The sequence below is a fragment of the Saccopteryx leptura genome, chromosome 3 (genome assembly GCF_036850995.1).
Source record: "Saccopteryx leptura isolate mSacLep1 chromosome 3, mSacLep1_pri_phased_curated, whole genome shotgun sequence".
Taxonomy (NCBI): Eukaryota; Metazoa; Chordata; class Mammalia; order Chiroptera; family Emballonuridae; genus Saccopteryx; species Saccopteryx leptura.
The window spans coordinates 290026471-290045037 of NC_089505.1; the positions used below are offsets into that span (position 1 = coordinate 290026471).

The following is an 18567-nucleotide window of genomic DNA, read 5'->3' on the forward strand; positions in this document are numbered from 1 at the left end:
ACTTATCATCACAAAGGAGGTAATATTTGTGTAAGAATGATCTAACATGGGGTCAGTGGCAAAGTAAGAGGGTTTGACGTGTTCTTGGAGTGAAAAACATTGCATAGGTATGTGGATACACACTGTTACAAAGAAAAATATCTGAACCTAAGGTAAAAAGAAGAAAAGTACAACACCCAGAAAAACAGTAGAGCCTTTCCCATTCAAAGACAGTGTGATTTGAGAGTGATATGGTTCCAAAGAACTCAGTTAGTCTTAAATATTAAAAGAATAATGAAGAAATTCAGTAGTTTTAAAATGTGCTCCTTGGAAGTTCTAGAAATTTCAAGGAGTTGCAACCGAAATGGAGTAGGGAGGAGAAATGTAGGATTGGGAGATGATAGCAACCTCAAAGTAGTTCTGTTTTTGTGTTTTATATCTTGAGGCTTCTCCATATTTTGTCTAATGCTTTTTAAAAAAAAAAAAGAGTTCAACATACTTAATTACATTTCCATTTTAGAAACAAAGAGAAACCAAGGAATAAATTAACTTGCCAAGATCACACAATTTAAAGAACAAAGTAAAACGTAGCTGGTTGACTCAGCGGTAGAGTGCTGGCTCAGCATGTGTGAGTACCGGGTTTGATTCCCAGTCAGGGCACACAGGAGAAGCAACCCTCTGCTTCTCCACCACTCCCCTTCCCTCTTTCCCTGCCACCCCATTCCTCTCCTGCAGTCAATGCTTGAATGGTTCAAGTGAGTTGGCTCTGGGTGCTAAGGATGGCTCCCTGGCCTTGCCTCAGGAGATAAAATAGCGCAATTGCCAAGCAATGGAGCAGCAGCCCCAGATGGGCAGAGCATCGCCTGGTAGGGGCTTCCTGAGTGGATCGCAGTCAGGGCACAAGCGGAAGTCTGTCTCACTGCCTCCCCATCTCTCACTTAAAAAAAGAAAAAGAACGAAGTACCATATTTCCCCACATATAAGACACTCCCATGTATAAGACACCTTAATTTTGGGGCCTGAAATTTGAAAAAAAGTATTACATAAAGTTATTAAACTCAAGTTTTATTCACCATAAAATTCATACAACTCCTCCCTGGCCAGTTGTCTCAGTGGTAGAGCATTGGCCCGGCACATGGAAGTCCCAAGTTTGACTCCCAGCCAGGGCACACAGGAGAAGCGCCCATCTGCTTCTCCACCCTTCCCCCTCTCCTATCTCTCTATCTCTCTCTTCCCCTCCTGCAGACAAGGCTCCACTGGAGCAAAGTTGGAGGAGAAATGGGTGCTATTATTGGGTGCTGAGGGTGGCTTCATAGCTTCCGTTGCCTCAGGCACTAGAATGGCTCCAGTTGCAACGGAGCAACGCCCCAGATGGGTAGACATCACCCCCTGGTGGGCATGCCGGGTGGATCCAGGTCAGGCGCATGCGGCATCTGTCTCTCTGCCTCCCTGCTTCTCACTTCAGAAAAAAAAAATTCATACAACTCCTCATCACTGTCAAAACTCCCATCCATTAGGCTTGTCCTCATCTTTATCTGATGATGAATCACTGTTTTCAACAATGAGCGCAAGAACAAGTGTGAAAAAGTGGGAAATGCAAGTAAAAAAAATCTATAACCATTGTATAAGACGCACCCAGTTTTTAGACCCCAAATTTTTCAGAAAAAGGGGTATCTTATACATGGGGAAATACAATGTCATACTGCTGTATTCATTTTGAACTTCACTGTTGAACTTCACTATGCAAATCACGGAGAGTCAGTATTTAAAACAGAGTATATGTTTGAGCTCAAGAGCCAGATTTGGTAGTCACCAGGGGTTGGGAACAGCTGTTACCATGTTAAAGAATGACATTATCCAGGGAAAGCATATATAAGAAACAAGAGAAGAACTTAGTCTGTTAAAGGCAGAGGAAGAGAATTCTGACACACAGTATAGGAAATGTACTGGATTTGAGTGCTGTGAGACATTAGTTATGAAGTATGACTGGCATAGTCCAGGTGGTGTGAGAATTTGAACTTGGGCAATAAGGAACAGGCATTTCAGAGTTGGTTGGAATGGACAGGAATTTCTGATCAGCTAAATGTGGAAGATGAAAGAAGAGCATACAGGTGAGTTTCTACCATGGGTGACTGTAGAACAGTAACATCAACCAAGACAGAAGCTCTAAGGAAGTAGAGATTTGGATATTAGATTTGGGGGGTGAGAAACAAAATGTTCATTTTGAGCATATCTAATGTGATGTACCTACAAAGACGTCCAGGTGGAGATGTCCAAAAGATAATAATTCCATTCAAGCTAGAGACCCAGATTCGGTAGTCATCGGGGATTGGCAATAGTTATAATCATGTCAGTGAATGACAGTATCCATGCCATGGAAAACGTACCGGAAATAAGAAGAGAACAATGAGAACAGAGGCTGAGAACAAGGAGAAACATCAGGATACACAGTTAAGAAAAGCATTTTAAGGAGATGATGGACAAAACTGCCAAATGTCACAGAAGTCAAGATCAAGCCATTAGTTCGGACAATGTGTTGTGAATACAGTTCCTGTACAGTGAACTGGCAGTAAAGGTCTAACTTGAAGAAGACAAAGCAGTAAATGGGTAGGGAAGTGCAGATGATTCACGCTGTATGCTGTAAAGAAGTATGTTGTAAAAGAAGGGGAAGAAAGGGAGAGAGGAAAGATAGGTCTCAGGAAAGAGGCAAGCTTATAAGGCTTTATACTTTTTAGATGGGAGAACTAAACTATTTTTAGAGGAAGAGGAAAGAGATTTAATTTCCAAAAAGGAAAAGGAAAAGAGACTACCAAATAAAAATTAGGGTCCAGAGAAAGTCAGACAGTTCTTGAATATAAAGGTAGAACCTAAGACAGACATTTCTGACTGGGAATAAATGACAGGAGAGGTAGTAAGGATGAATAAAGTTTGGAAGTAGAAGAAAAAGGAGTTGAGAAAGTACAGCTTTTTTTTGCAGCCCTTCCTTCTTTCTTTTCCTTGGGACCGCACAATAGTCAGAAGGGCAAGGCTGAAAACACTCTTTGACTTCCTGAACCTCCCCCATCTTTTAACCCAATATCCAATATCAACCAGAGCCTTCCCTTGGTCAATTTTTAAGTCTCTTATGAACAATATTAAATAACAAGTCTGTTTTACCAAAAACATTAAGTTGAAATTCCCAATCTCATCTCAAAGTCTGCCATGCTACATCCAACAATAAAAACCACAGAGAAAAAGCACACTCCTACACACACGGACCACAGAGGCCTAAAGAGACTGCCATCCAAACCGATGCCACACCCCAGCAGGGCCTGCATAGCTTTCATCTGTGACAATTTTTAATCTCATCCAAAACACAAACAGAACAAGAGAGTACAGGAAAGAAAATCAAGTGAATAGTCTACAGATAGAAAAGTATTCATCCATTTCTATTCTGTCAGGCCAATTTAAAGGTATTTTTTTCAATAACAAGATAATTCAAATTGTAAGGAAAGCATGCTTTCACTGCAGAAAAAAATAATGCTCGTAAGTAGAACATCCCAATCATTTGAGAAAGTGAATATAGAATAATAAATGTAGAAGGAGGATTTTTAAATGCAAACTCCAAGTTCTGACAGGGGAAAAAATTACCAAGGAAGAATAAAATAGGTATTTTAACATGGAATTAGTCACACCATAATCAACAATGTATCCAGATAGCTATCACTAAACAGCAACACCAACCCAAAGAAAAATCGCCCTTCCCCAAATACTTCAAAACACAAATTTACAAATACTCTTCAGTAATTTGAATTCTTTAATTTGAAGGGTCATGAGTTTCTTCTTCCTCTTTTTCTTTTAAATCTGGCAAATCAATAGCTTGCTTTCTCAGGAAAAAACATGCACAAAATGTGCTATACAGTTTCAAAGATCTCAGACCTCCAAAGCTAATCTGAGGACTGTCAGAGGATTTACCTCTTCCGTAGTTAAGATCCTTAATTATAACATAGACTAATCCTCATTTTAAAAAATGTATAAAATATTAGAGCAGGAAAGAATCTTTCCAATTATGTATTTTAAAAGTGGCCCACCCAAGTGGGACAAGAGAGCCAACCTATCCCTAACCTTTTCGGTCGAAAATAAACTCCAGAAAAAAGTACCTTTTTTATGATAAAAAATTATAGCAATATAACAATTAATTACACAAGAGCAAAACTGTCAACAAAATTAAATTTAACATTAATTCTAAAATTACATTGATTCAAGAGTAGTAGCAATTAGAATCATATCAAACTCGAGACAACACCAATGATACACTGAAAATAGTATCTATCTGGAGGTGAGCATGCAGAATAGGAATTTTTCAAACTTCCAAAGCATTGGATAGCTAACAGATTTCTTAAAAGAAAACTAAATTAGAGCCTTCAGTAAGCTCTAGAAATTTTCTAATTTTAGTTTATGAACACTAAATTTCTTTTTTTTTTTTTTTTGTATTTTTCTGAAGTTGGAAACGGGGAGGCAGTCAGACAGACTCCCACATGCACCCGACAACACTAAATTTCAATAACTCAGATTAGCAGTAAGAAGCCCATACTAATATATAAAAATCAAAGACTCTAGGAGTAGAATAGAAAGATCCCTTAAGAACTGAGACAATGACTTGCATTTTGGTTTCGTTCATCACGAAAAGCCTCCTAATCTAGCATGTATCTTAAACCATATTGGGAAACAGCAATCTAATCCAATAATTTTCATTCAGTCATTTTCCATTGTGATTCTTTGTAGTAACTAATAATATAAAATCTAATCTCCTTCACTGGACCCCTCATACATTGCTGGTGGGAATGTAAAATGGTTCAATGGTTTTGGAAAACAATTTGGCAGTTACCCAAAATATTAAACATAGGTTACCATAAAATTCAGCACTATCACCTGTAAGTATGCAAAACCTTGTTACACAAGTTCTCACAACAGTGTTATTTATAATAGCCAAAAAATGGAAATCCAAATGTCTATCAACTGAGAAATGGTTAAACAAAACATGGTACCGACATACAAAGAATATTATTTGGCCTTAAAAAGGACTGAATTATTGATACATGCTACAACATAGATGTACCCTAAAACCATTATGGCAAGTGAAAGAAACCAGTCACAACCCCCCCACACACACACATAATGCATTTCCCATTTCTGTGAAATGTCCAGAATAAACAAATTTGAGACAGAAAGTAGGTCAGTGGTTGCCTAGAATTAAGGGTGTATAGGAGAAATGGAGAGTGGCTGCTTATGGTTGTGGTAGGTTCTTTTGAAATGTTCTAGCCCTGGCTGGATGGCTCAGTAAGTATTGAATAGGAGCATTGTTCCAAAGCACAGAGGTTGTGGGTTTGATCCCTGGTCAGAGTACATACAGGAACAAATTGATGATCCTGTCTCTCTCTCTCCATTCCTCTCTTGCTAAAATACATACATACATACATACATACATACGCACATACATACATAGATGTTCTAAATTTAGATTGTAGTAATAGTTACATAATTCTGTGAATATACTAAAACCACAAAATTGTAAAATTGCAAACTTTAAAAGGATGAATTTAATGGTATATGGATAATATTTTTTTTGAGAGATAGAAGGGGGGGCGGACAGACAGGAAGGGAGAGAAATGAAAAGTATCAACTTGTTGCGGCACTTTAGTTGTTCATTGATTGCTTTCTCATTTATGCCTTGACTGGGGGGCTCTAGCCGAGCCAGTGACCCTTTGCTCAAGCCAGAGACCTTGGGCTCAAGCCGGCAACCTTGAGCTTCAAGCCAATGACCATGGGGTCATGTCTATGATCCCATGCTCAAGCCAGATGAGCCCATGCTCAAACCTATGATCTCGGGGTTTCAAACTTGGGTCCTCAGAGTCCCAGGACGATGCTTTATCCACTGTGCCACCACCTAGTCAGGGATGAATATCTCAGTAAAACTGTTATTTAAAAAAATCTAATCCCCTTTACATGGCATACAAGATATTTTAGGGTCTATCCACTGCCTACTTTTACACCATTGTAATACCTTCCCTCCACCTCTGCCCCAATCATTCCAATACTCCTTCTCTGTGAACCTGTGAAATGACTTCTCAGTGACACCTCTGTGTACAAAAGCTTCCTTTACCACATTCCCATTTCAACTTGAATTTATCTCCATTAAACTACTTATCACCTAGTTTTGTTTTGCAACATTTGATTTCATGCCTGCCCACCTCTATTAGACTGTGCACTCCTGTGAACTTCTTTTAATCTTCATAAACCTAGTTAGTGCTCAGTCAGGCCCTAAAATATCCTTTAATAAACACAATCCCTTAGACTCTAAGAGATTAGCATTTTTTCAACTGCACTGAGGACAAGAAGTCTAATGAACTGGAATGTGAACTTTGAAAACAGCCAACCTGAATTCAAATCCCAGTGCAATTACTTAGCCTTGTGAACTTCCCACATAACATAGCTTTAATTTCCTAATCTATAAACATAGATAGTGGTATCTAAATGCTAAGTTGTTTTAAGGCTTAGATATTATGATGTAGAGCATCTGGCTGACAAAAGGTGTTCATAAATGATGGCTATTACTACTATTTCAATATTATTTTCCACCACAACAGTTAACTTGATTTCACTGAATTGTTGTACCAATAATTAATAAAAAAAAAAAATTTTCTTTAATCAATATTTCAGAAAAAAAGTTACTGTTATTTCTACCTAGAAGCTAAGGGCCCCAAATCCTCATAGTATGTCAAGACTTAAAAGCTTTAACTTAGTTCTTATTTCTAGTTCTGTAACTCTGCATCTTCAGTTTAAGATGTTTAATTATAAATTTGGACTTTTATAAACATTAAGTTTAGCTTATAAAAAATCAACTAATAAACCCAGAGGACATAAAAAAACAGAAATGGTAAACCAACACTGAAGTAGTTAGTACTCCAATTATATTGAAGATTTAAATTAAACCAACTTTAGGAGAATTAGTCAACAACTCTAAACAAGACAATTCACCAAACAAAGGGGCAAAAACACCTAAGAATAGTTTGTGACTCAGCCCACAGAGCTATAAGGGGAGGGTGGAGGGAGCCACCTATCTGGCCTATCCTCTTTGTCTCATATTAGGTCTAAATTTTTTTTTTTGTATTTTTCTGAAGTGAGAAGCAGGGAGGCAGACAGAGAGACTCTCACACTTGCCTGACCCAGATTCACCTGGAATGCTCACTAAGGGGTGATGCTCTGCCCATCTGGGGCGCCACTCCATTGCAACTAGAGCCATTCTAGCGCCTGAGGCAGAGGCCATGGAGCCATCCTCAGCGCCTAGGCCACCTTTGCTCCAATGGAGCCTTGGCTGCAGGAGGGAAAGAGACAGAGAGGAAGGAGAGACAGGAGGAAGGGCAGATGGCACTTCTCCTGTGTGCCCTGGCCAGGAATCAAACCCAGGACTTCCACATGCCAGGCCAATACTCTGCCACTGAGCCAACTGGCCAGGGCCAGGTCTAAATATTAAAGCAAAACTATTTACTTGAGTTCAAAAGATGTACAGAGGGAAAAAAATTTCATAGAGGCTTCATTTTCAATTAAAATATAATCTCTCTTTCTTTTAAAGATTGTATTTATTGATTTTATTGAGTGGATAGAGAGAGAAAGGCAGAGGGAGGAATGTGAAGCATCAATTCATAGTAGTTGCTTCTCAAAAATGCCTTGACCAGCCTGACCTGGTGGTGGCGCAGTGGATAGAGTGTCGGACTGGGATGCGGAAGGACCCAGGTTCGAGACCCCAAGGTCACCAACTTCAGTGCGGGCTCATCTGGTTTGAGCGAGGCCCACCAGCTTGAGCCCAAGGTCGCTGGCTCCAGCAAGGGGTTGCTCGGTCTGCTGAAGGCCCGCAGTCAAGGCACATGTGAGAAAGCAATCAATGAACAACTAAGGTATTGCAACGCGCAATGAAAAACTAATAATTGATGCTTCTCATCTCTCTCTGTTCCTGTCTGTCTGTCCCTGTCTATCCCTCTCTCTGACTCACTCTCTGTCTCTGTAAAAAATTAAAAAAAAAAAAAGCCTTGACCAGGCAAACTGGGGGTTTTGAACCAGTGACCTCAGCATTCCAGGTCAACACTTTATCCACCCTGCCACCACAGGTCAGGTCAAAAATATCATCTCTTTGAAACAAAGATAACTTTTCAAGTTTTCAAACCATTCAATAAAACATAAAGGAAAAAATAAACAGATTGAACATGTCAGTATTTTACACTTCTGTTAAAAACAAAATTCAAAAACAAATGGGGGAAAAACCACAAAATATGATAATCAATATTTTTAATGTACAGAGAGGTATTAAAATAGATAATGAAAATACTAAGACCTCAAAATAGACACTTTTCCAAAGAGGAAATAAAACTAATAAATGTTAACATCACTAATAATCAATAAAATGAAAGTGGAGTTTTGTTTTGTTTCTCTTTATAAACTGGTTTATTAAGAAGCAAGCCTTGGCCAATACTCAGCTGCTAAGGTGAGGGGAAATGGGTGCTGCACACACAGCTCAGGGAGTGCAAGTCAGCTCTGCAGAAGGCAACGCGAAAATATATACATAGAATCCTACCAAGGTTCACATCCTATCAGCCAATAATTTCACTTCTGGTAATCTGTCATAGGGAAATAATAATAAATGTGGGAAATGCCTTACTTATAAAGATATTCATCATAGTTATTTGTATGATAGGAAAAAGTTGGAAATGAGAGTCCAACAATGGGGAACCAAACTGAGCCAAGTATTACACTGTCACTTAAATCATATTAATAATGTGTGAATTATATTTCAATAAACCTATTTTTTTAAAAAACAAGTTCAGCTTGAACATGCAATAACATGGAAACTGGTTATGTTCTTATAATTTAAAATGTATGATATAATATAAATGTGGACTTATTATGAAAATAACAACAGCAGCCAACAATCACTGAATACTTACCAAATGCCAAGCCCTATACTCAGGTCCTTCCACGTTAACGCTGTTTTCATCATTATCAGGGCCATTCTAGAAGGGTCGAAGGCCCAGGGTCCCCTCAGCTACTGCGGGGCTGGCCAAGACAAATATATAACTTTTTAAAGGAGCCCTCACTATAAAAATTTTCAGTGCCCTTAAAATTTTTTTTAAAAATTGTTTTTGAAATTAAATTTTGATTATTTCAGTAAAGGAACAGTGCCCCTGATCTGCCCCCTCCCTCCATGCACAGCTGAAAGCAGCCACCCTAGCTAACCTAACCAAAAAAAGGCCTGACTATTGTTACATTTATGAAGACTTTATTATGAGAGTGTCATACTAAACATATATTATCTCTCCATCCTCATAACTACCCTATGGATAAATATTATTATAAAATCTTCACTTTTTAAAGAACAGAAAACCGAGGCTTAGTGGGATTGTTATATTCACAAAGCTAATAAAAAGCCAAGCTAGACCCAATCAGACAGCAAAAGCCATGTTCCTAGCTACAGTTATGTATTGTAAAACATGTACAGTATATGTAATAAGCAAAGCAAAAAGGTGAGTAGGAGACACTAAAATGTGGATGCTATTGGTTGTTGGACTTACAATGACTATTCCCTCCTACTTTTTTTTTCTATTTTACAGTTCCTTCAATCAGTATGTATTATTTTTATAGTGAAAAAAATAAGTTACATAATGAGAAATAAAGTTAAAAATTTAAAGGGAAAAAGGATTTGAAAAAATATTTCCTTAAATGACACTGTTAATAGATTATATTACGTAATACATAAAGTGCTCATCCATTCTTCTTTAAGACCAGAAGTCAGTATATCTCAAAATTATGCTATTAAATTAAAAGAATGTCTTTTATCACTGAGAGAACAGAACATAATGTAGGCTGGAGAGAAACTGAGTTGAGGACTAATCAAATATGTTAACAGTCAGGGAAAGGTGTGAATGGAACCTGATGTCTCCAAAGACAAAAGCTTCAGGGTATTCTCTCTCCTAAGGCTTTCCAGTGTGCTCACCTCACCAATTCAGCACACTTCCCTGGGCATTTCAGAATCTTATCCAGAGCACATCAGGTCTGACTATGCAGTGGCGCTGGACGCTGAGGACCCAGGTTCGAAACCCTGAGCTTGCCAGCTTGAGGACAGGCTCATCTGGCTTGAGCGCAGGTTTACCAGCTCGATTGTAGGGTCGCTAGCTTGAGCATGGGATCACAGACATGACCCTGTGATGGCTGGCTTGAAGCCCAAGGTTTCTGGCTTCAGCAAAGGGTCACTGGCTCGCTGGAGCACCCCCCTACCAGTCAAGACACATATGAGAAAGCAGTCAATGAACAACTAAGGTGCCACAACTAGTTAATGCTTTTCATCTCTCTCCCTTCCCGTCTCTGTGTCCCTGTCTGTCCTAATCCCTGCCTCTCTCTTTCTAAAAAAAAAAACAAAAAAACAAGTACATCAGGACCCATCACATTGGAAAAAGAGGGAAATCAGATGAGAAATGGAGTCCTGTTGCATAGAAGAGATCTAGGAGGAAGAGTAAAATATTCTGAACACTAGAAAAAGTATACCGGAGTGAAAGAGGAATTTATTTCAGCATGTTTCTCCCAGAGGCAAGGCAAGATTAACAATTCTCAAAACAACTCTAAATAAATTTCCCGGAATGGGAAATTTCCACGTCTGTTTTCACTCAGTTTTAGTCTCTGGCCCCTCTTTTACTCCCTTCTCCCCCTCTGGCCTTCAAACCCAGTTCCAATGTTACCTCCTCAATGTAAGTTTATTTTACTATATACTTAGAAGGTTCAGTCTCTTTTTAACATTACCAACATCACTATGCACACCTTTAATTCAAATCAACAAATATTTACCAAGTCATTGGAGGTGTAACACCTGTATAAAATGTATTAGAGTAGGGAATACAGAGGAGGAGTTAGGCCAGTGGTCCCCAAACCCCCGGCTGCGGACCGGTACCGGTCCGTGGGCCATTTGGTACCAGTCCGCAGAGAAAGAATAAACAACTTAACTTATTTCTGTTTTATTTATATTTAAGTCTAAACGATGTTTTATTTTTAAAAAATGACCAGATTCCCTCTGTTACATCCGTCTAAGACTCACTCTAGACCAGGGGTCTCAAACTCAACTCAGAATGTGGGCCGCAGAGCAAGATCACAGCCGTTAGGCGGGCCGCACTAGGTCTACAAAAGCAACTGTTACGCAACACTTTTCTCACTGCAGTTGAAAACAAAAAAAAAATCAGTACAACAAGCACAATCGTACATGCAGTTTACTCAATGTCACAAAACGACCAGAAACTGTAGTTCGCATCACAACTGCTGTTAACTAAGCTAATATCTAGCTAGGATGCTAGAGAAATGAAAAATACAAGTAGGCCCCTAGGCTTCCTTAATTTTATCCAAAATATTCTGAACTTCGTGGATTAGTCTGCGGGCCGCACAAAATTGTTCGGCGGGCCGCGAGTTTGAGACCCCTGCTCTAGACGCTTGTCTCAGTCACGTGATACATTTATCCGTCCCACCCTAAAGGCTAGTCTGTGAAAATATTTTCTGATATTAAACCGGTCCGTGGCCCAAAAAAGGTTGGGGACCACTGAATTAGGCCAAAACTTAGAATTCCATAAATGCCATAGGTATAAAGGACAGAAGATGGGCACCTAATTTGCCTTAGGCAACTAGAAAGTTGTTAGTTGAGCAATCCCAAAGGAAATGACTCCTAGATTGAGTAATGAAGAAGTAAACAATAGTTATAAACCAGTAGACTTATAGAGAAAAGAAACGGAGAGCAGAAACAGGCAAAACACAGGAAAAAGCTGTTTGAGAATTTAAAAGACAATGTCAGAGGACTTTGTAAATGGAGCTAATAATAGCACCTACCTCATGGGGGTGTTGTAGAAAGTATGAGTTAATAAGTATAATGAATTAAAATAGTGCTATACACAGAAGATACTATAAAATCTATACACAAAACTAAGAATCAAACTTGGCAAAAAATTTACACCTATATAATAAAAGTTATTCTTTATGTAAGGAATTCTTAAAAATAACCAAGATATAAACATGCCAATGAAGTGAGAAAAGGGACTCTATTCTATCATTCCGGTTTCCAGGACTTGCACAAAGTTAGAGAATGAATGTTACACAAGCATTCCCAGTCTGCATCATTCCTGGCAAATTTAATTAATCTTGAAGTTCTCACTTATATTCACCAAAGGTATTTTAATATACTCACTAAATGTCACATAAGTTGTGATATTTATTAATTTGACCTACTTCATTCTTATATTTATGAGGTCATTTTTAAATGTGAAGGAGGAGGAGCAGGGTGGTGAGAAGTATCCAAATAGCTAAGCCAACATGTTTAAACAAAAAGAAATGATAAAGCAACAATTATCAGTGTTCGCCAAACTGTCAAAGCAAATCCTGCTGGGTCCTTATCTGTGTGGGATCTGTAATTTGACACTGCTGATTCTAGACCATTCTCAGCCATTATCAACCTCACATCCCACTAGTCAAGCTCTCCTAACTTTGACAGAAGTTAGCTCTGGCAGGGTAGTTCAGTTGGTAGAGCATGTACCAAGGTTGCAGGTTCCATCCCTGGTAGGGCACATACAAAAGTCAACCAATGGATGCACACAAAAGTGGAACAACAAACTTATGTGTGTCTCTCTCTTCCTTTCTCTCTAAAGTCAATAAATAAAAATTGAGAAAAGTGGAAGTTATTTAAGCACCTAGATTCAAAGACTTGAAGAGATAATCCAAAGCAGTTGTGTTTTTTTATTTTGCAGATAGAGAACATTGTTTCCTTTAGGCTATGTTTTTGGTGTCCCTCCCAATTAAGGGAATTAAAAGCACAGATTCTTTGTTGGGAGATAAGGTTGTGGGTCAGTTTTTTTTGTTGTTGGTTTGTTTTTGAGAGAGGGAAAGACAAACAGGAAGGGAGAGAGAAGTATCAACTCATAGTTACAGCACCTTAATTCATTGATTGCTTTTTCATATATTCCTTGAGGGGGGGGCGGGGGGGGGGCTATAGCTCAGGCCAGCAACCTTGGGCTTCAAACCAGTGACAATGGGGTCATGTTTCTGATCCCGCGCCCCACGCTCAAGCTGGTGAGCCCGTGCTCAAGCCAGCAACCTTGGGGTTTCGAACCTGGGTCCTCCGCGTCCCAGTTCCATGCTCTATCCACTGTGCCACCACCTGGTCAGGCTGTAGGTCAGTTCTACTCTGTTTTCCAGCCTTCTTACATGGATTGTTTTAAAGGTAAGATTAAAACTGAAGAGCAGGCCCTAATCAGTTGGTTAGAGCATAATCCTGAAATGACAAGGTTACAGGTTTGATTCCCCAGTCAGGGCACATACCAGAAGCAACCAATAAATGCACAACTAAGTGGGACAACGAATGCCTCCTTCTCTCTCTTCCTCTTTCTGTCTCACTAAATCAATAAAAAAAAACAAACAACAAAAAAAAAACTTAAGGGCAATAAAAAACCTAATTTATTTTTCAATCACCGGGTTAACACACACACACACACACACACACACACACACACACACACACACAATGAGTACACTAGTTTAGTTTGAAATTTCTCATTGAGGCAAGTTGGAATAATAATAATAGGTATCATTTCTTAAGCAACATACTAAGCAGTAGTCACTGTGCTAAGCACTTCATAATATGTATAACAACTACTACAGTAATGATTATAATAAATAAAACTTTTATTAACCACATACACTTTTCCAAAATGAGTGTATTAAGTGAAGAAATGATCTAGAAAACATAAAAGTTACTTAAATGAAACTAGTTAAATGTCAACCACCTGGTAATACATCCCTAAATGTCTACCATAACCACTAGTGAATAACTCTATAGGTAAAAAAAAAATCATTCAGTGTCCTGATATTGTTGAGAAATCATCTTTTAAATAAATTTCTCACAATAAAACTATACATGTGCAAATGAAATATGTTGCCCTCTTTGAGTTGTAAAAATACATTATTTCTTGATGTATTATTCACTGTCCTATTTCTGCTCAGTTTCTTCCTGTCCTCCCCCACTTTCTCTCTGCCTTCAGATCTTTTAGGCCAGTTCAGTTCCTCCTTCTCAGAATACCTACCAGCACAGTCTAACCAACAGGACTCTAATATTAGTCACTGTGCTCTGTAGTTATAGGATGCTATGAAGTCAAAAATAAAATCAAGTAAAAAATACAGCATATCTCTTGCATCTTCTTTTGTAGACCTATTCATTTGCAGAACTTAAACATTTCCCTACTTCACACTTGGAATCAATAATTAGCAAACTAAAGAGTCTGCCCTTTTTTTGTAAGATTTTATTTCTTCATTTTAGAGAAGAGAGAGAGAAAGGAAAAGCAGGAAGCACCAACTCCCATGTGTGCCTTGATAGGCAAGCCTAGGGTTTCGAACCAGCGATCTCAGCATTCCAGCTCCACTTTATCCACTGTGTCACCACAGGTCAGGCTGCCCTTTTTTTAGACATTCTTCAAAAATAGTTATTCCACAAATTTTTCCATAAGTAAGGTATTAAAATGATCAGAATACAAAAAAAAAACAAAAACAAATGCACTGTTAGGTGGTAATAAGTATATCACTTTTGGTAATATAATTAGTTTATTCTGAATAGTTTCTAAAACTTGTTAATATAAATGTTTTATAAGTAAATATAGTATATAAAAATGATATGTACTTATCGATGGACTAATATATACTTTTATTCATTTACTCAAAAAATATTTATTGAATGCCTAAAACACATTTTAAACAGATTTTCTAAACTAAGATGAGTATACCAGATAACTGCATAGGTGTTAAAAGTTAGAAGGATCTTAGTTTGAAACCTGGCTCTTATACTTACTGGCTCAGAGACCTAGAGTAGTCAGTTAACCTCTAGGTTAACATTTCACTTATCTATTTGATGAGAGGAAAATAACTACTCAGTCTTTGTGAGCTTTAAATGATTATGTAAAACAGCACAGGGCTAACCATGTGATAAATGACACACATGGTAAATATATCAAATATATATAAAATAAATGACAGGCATGGCAAATATATTTAAATACTGAAATCATTAAGGGAGATGACCGTAAGTATTCTGTCTTACTGGAAAGATGAAAATTGTGAAACTGTATTTTAAAGATACATTAAAAATAAAAATCCTAAGGTTATGTAAGAAATGTTACACTTTTTAGGAGAAATATTAAGTAACCAATCAAGATAAAAAAGAAAAGGAGAAGCATAAAGAAAATCTTGAAAGCTGCTGAGTTTGGGTGAAGGGTATACTTTGATTTCTTATACTATTTTTGTGAAAATAAAAACACATTTTTAACTATAATTACAATCGTTGAGCATGCCTAACACATTTCCTCATAATCAAGAGAGATCAGGATGTTAGCCTTGAGATATGTTGAATAGTACCTCCCTGCTCAATAATTTAGTACAGGTCAAGTTTTCTCAGGCAATTCTAAATTTCATTATAAAAGTGAGTAAGAGGAATAATTACATGTAATAAAGGGTTAAAAATGCAAGCTTTTCAGCTGCTCATTAATATTAATTAAAACAGCAGCACCCCACATTTTTTTCCATGTCCTTCAAAAATATGAAATTTTGCTTTTAAAAACAACTTCCACCTTATATACTTTTGAAAATCACAAGGGATACATGTCAATCATATCTCACTCAATAAGGCTGGGGAAAAAAGAAATTACAAGGGAATTGTAGGCACTGCCAAAAATCCTAAAGGTGTGCACGTCAGAGTTACCACTATCTTTAGAATATGAGGGATATCATTGTTAATTTATGTAAAGGTGATGTCTCTAGATTGTGTTTAGGTTTTACCACTGATTAAGTGAACAATATAGGACTCCGGCACGGTGAGAGACGTAAACAATTTTCTTGAGAGGCTTAAGATGCTTAACCTACAAGGTCCAGGCTACCTAAACTAAGCTGACTAAAACAACACAAAATTTCAAGTCACACCTCGCCTGTTTCTGGGTAAGCAAGTAAACTCACTCGTACTAAGGCACTGGGGCATTTAGTAAAGCAATCACTTTTTGTGTTAACCTTAATTACTGTCATCAAGTGGTGGCCTCAACCAACAATATTCCTAGTTCATAACTAATACAAGTCTCAAATGAAGCACAGCAGCCATCGTAAGTCATTTAACTATAAAACCCAGCATCTTTTTTACAGAATGCCAAGCTATCTGGAGTTTCAGCCTCGGTTTACCCATTCACCACGCACATGCAGGCGTCATTTAAAATAATAATAATAATAATAATAAGCAAAAAAACTTGACGCTGGCCTAAGAGGCTGCATCTCTTCGTACTTCCTGCATACCCTGGACATCAATAACGCTGACAAAAATGTCAAATTGTAACATTTCCCAACTTGGGTTGCACGCGAGCGGCGGCCGCGGAGCATCCATCCCCTTTGGCCTCTCCGGACTCGGGCCACTTTGATGAACCGGGATGCGGCTCACCTGATTCCGCACCAAGCATTGCCGAGAAGGGGAACCAACTCCGGGAACATAAAATGGGTCCCCGAGTAAGCGTGCGGCTGCACCGAAGGGATCTCTTCCACCGGCACCCCGAAAGCGAGGGGTCCACGCCGCCCGCGGGCCTCGGCGGCGTCCGCACCTGCCGGGAGAGGCCGCGGCCGGGGCTCGGTCCCAGGGCGGCAGGAACCCGGGGCCGGAGGTTTCCGCCCGGCACAGCCAAGTCCGTCAGGGGCCTAGCTCGGGGGCAGCCCGGGCGCCCCAGCAGCCTTGCGCGTCATCTGCGGCGCTCAGCCGGCTCCCACCCGGGCCCGCGCAGCCTCCCGCGGCGCGAGCGAGGACGCCCGCACCTGCCCCGCGTTCCGCCGCAGCCGGGCAGCGGCTTCACCCACCTGGCGCCTCCGCCGCGCCTCTCGCACGTCACGGCGCGACCCCGCGCCCCTCGGCCCCGGCAGCGCTGGCGCGTGCAGACACCGAGACACCCTGCTCGGCCGCCGCCGCCCCCGGGATCGTCGCCAGGCCGCCGACCGCGAACCTGTTGCGCAGCCTGTCACGGCCGCTCGGGTTTCGCGGCGCCGCCTCAGCCCCACAACAACATGGCGGTCGCAGCCTCCGCAGGAAGCTGAGGGGCGGGGAGGTAGGCGACGGGCCTGGCAGCTGACGGCCCGCCCGCCGCCGGGCACTGACTCCCCACCCTCGCGAACCCGAAATGGACCAGGGCGCGGCTCCTTCACTCCCACAGCTGCGGGGTCTGGACCTCTTGGGCCTAGTCCAAATGCTCCGCTCGCCGTTCGGGGAGGTTTCGAAGCCCCGGCCCCGCAGCCCGTGAGGAGCTGCGACGACCCACCTGGCTCCTCCTCCCTGAGGTGACATGTTGAGGTTGGGTGGTGCGTTTCCTGCCACAAAGACCCCGAGGTTTTGGAAAGGGCCCAGCTTCTGGCGCGTCCTTGTCGTACTCCAGCCGGGGCTCTCGCTGGAGCCTTCTCTCCTACTGAGGTTTCTTGGCTGATCTGGGAGCACGACTCCCTGGGTCTGCTACAGGTCTCTGGACCCTCCCCGGGTGCCCCGGACGCTACAGGTCCCTGGACCCTCCCCGGGTGCCCCGGACGCTACAGGTCCCTGGACCCTCCCCGGGTACCCCGGACGCTACAGGTCCCTGGACCCTCCCGGGGTGCCCCGGACGCTACAGGTCTCTGGACCCTCCCGGGGTGCCCCGGACGCTACAGGTCCCTGGACCCTCCCGGGGTGCCCCGGACGCTACAGGTCTCTGGACCCTCCTCGGGTACCCCAGAAAGACTAACCACACCTAGTGGTCATCCAGCATTCCTTGCCCGCCTCCATAACACACGAAAAAGGCCAATGAGATAGTGGCTCTCCTACTCCCATCCACATACGAGAGTACCCCCGCCCCATATACTCTCACTGAGCCCCGAGTGCCACTGCCTGCGCCCTGCAGTAGCTGAACATTCTCCCCCATCCCACAGCCGTCCGACAGCTCCTGGTCTCACAAAAGACCACATTTCAACTCAGGTCACCACCATTTACGGAAGGCTTGCACTCGGCACAGCACTCCTTTAAGAGAAAGGCTTTCTGTTATTTGGGGCTAGAGAAGTCAGTGGTTCCTATTGGTATAACAAAATGGAAGTCCAGAACCCAAGAGTTCTGTTGCCTTTTAAAGGCAGAGGGTGGGGGGCTGGTCCCATGTTCAAAACTCATATCCCGGTGACTTCTGTTAACTCAAGGAGAAATTTGTGCAGATGAAATGACCCCATGGCTTCCTTTCATTCCTTACCTGTTGGGTAGGTGACTGTAGCAGGGCTGTCCTGAGAGGGGTGGCTCCAAAGCCCAGGCCTATCTGAACTGGCCGGTCAACTCGTGTGAGGACTTAGCAAACATTGATGATAGTAAACAGGCTTTTCCCGCTCTCAAACTGTTTTTTTCCTAACACTTCAGTTAGGGCTTGATCAAGACCTGACAGACAGGTCCTGAGCTTCGGTGACAGAGAGAGGCCTGACTCCTTTGTATTAGTCCAGGATGTCCCTTATCTACTGGGG

At 41.0% G+C, this 18567-nt stretch overlaps 1 protein-coding gene across 6 annotated transcripts in view; it reads right to left on the reverse strand.

Annotated features, from left to right (window-relative positions):
* ITSN2 (intersectin 2) overlaps nucleotides 1-18332 on the reverse strand; it is a 145736-nt gene extending 127404 nt beyond the window's left edge. For 2 of the 6 annotated variants that reach the window (XM_066378746.1, XM_066378741.1), the window contains exon 1: nucleotides 16906-17326. The gene's annotated coding sequence lies outside the window, so the exon portion shown is untranslated. Of the gene's footprint in view, nucleotides 1-16498; nucleotides 16843-16905; nucleotides 17327-17360; nucleotides 17596-18305 lie in introns of those variants that run through there. The other 4 variants (XM_066378744.1, XM_066378745.1, XM_066378742.1 and 1 more) reach the window with 4 other exon arrangements.
* Nucleotides 18333-18567: the final 235 nt, after the last annotated feature.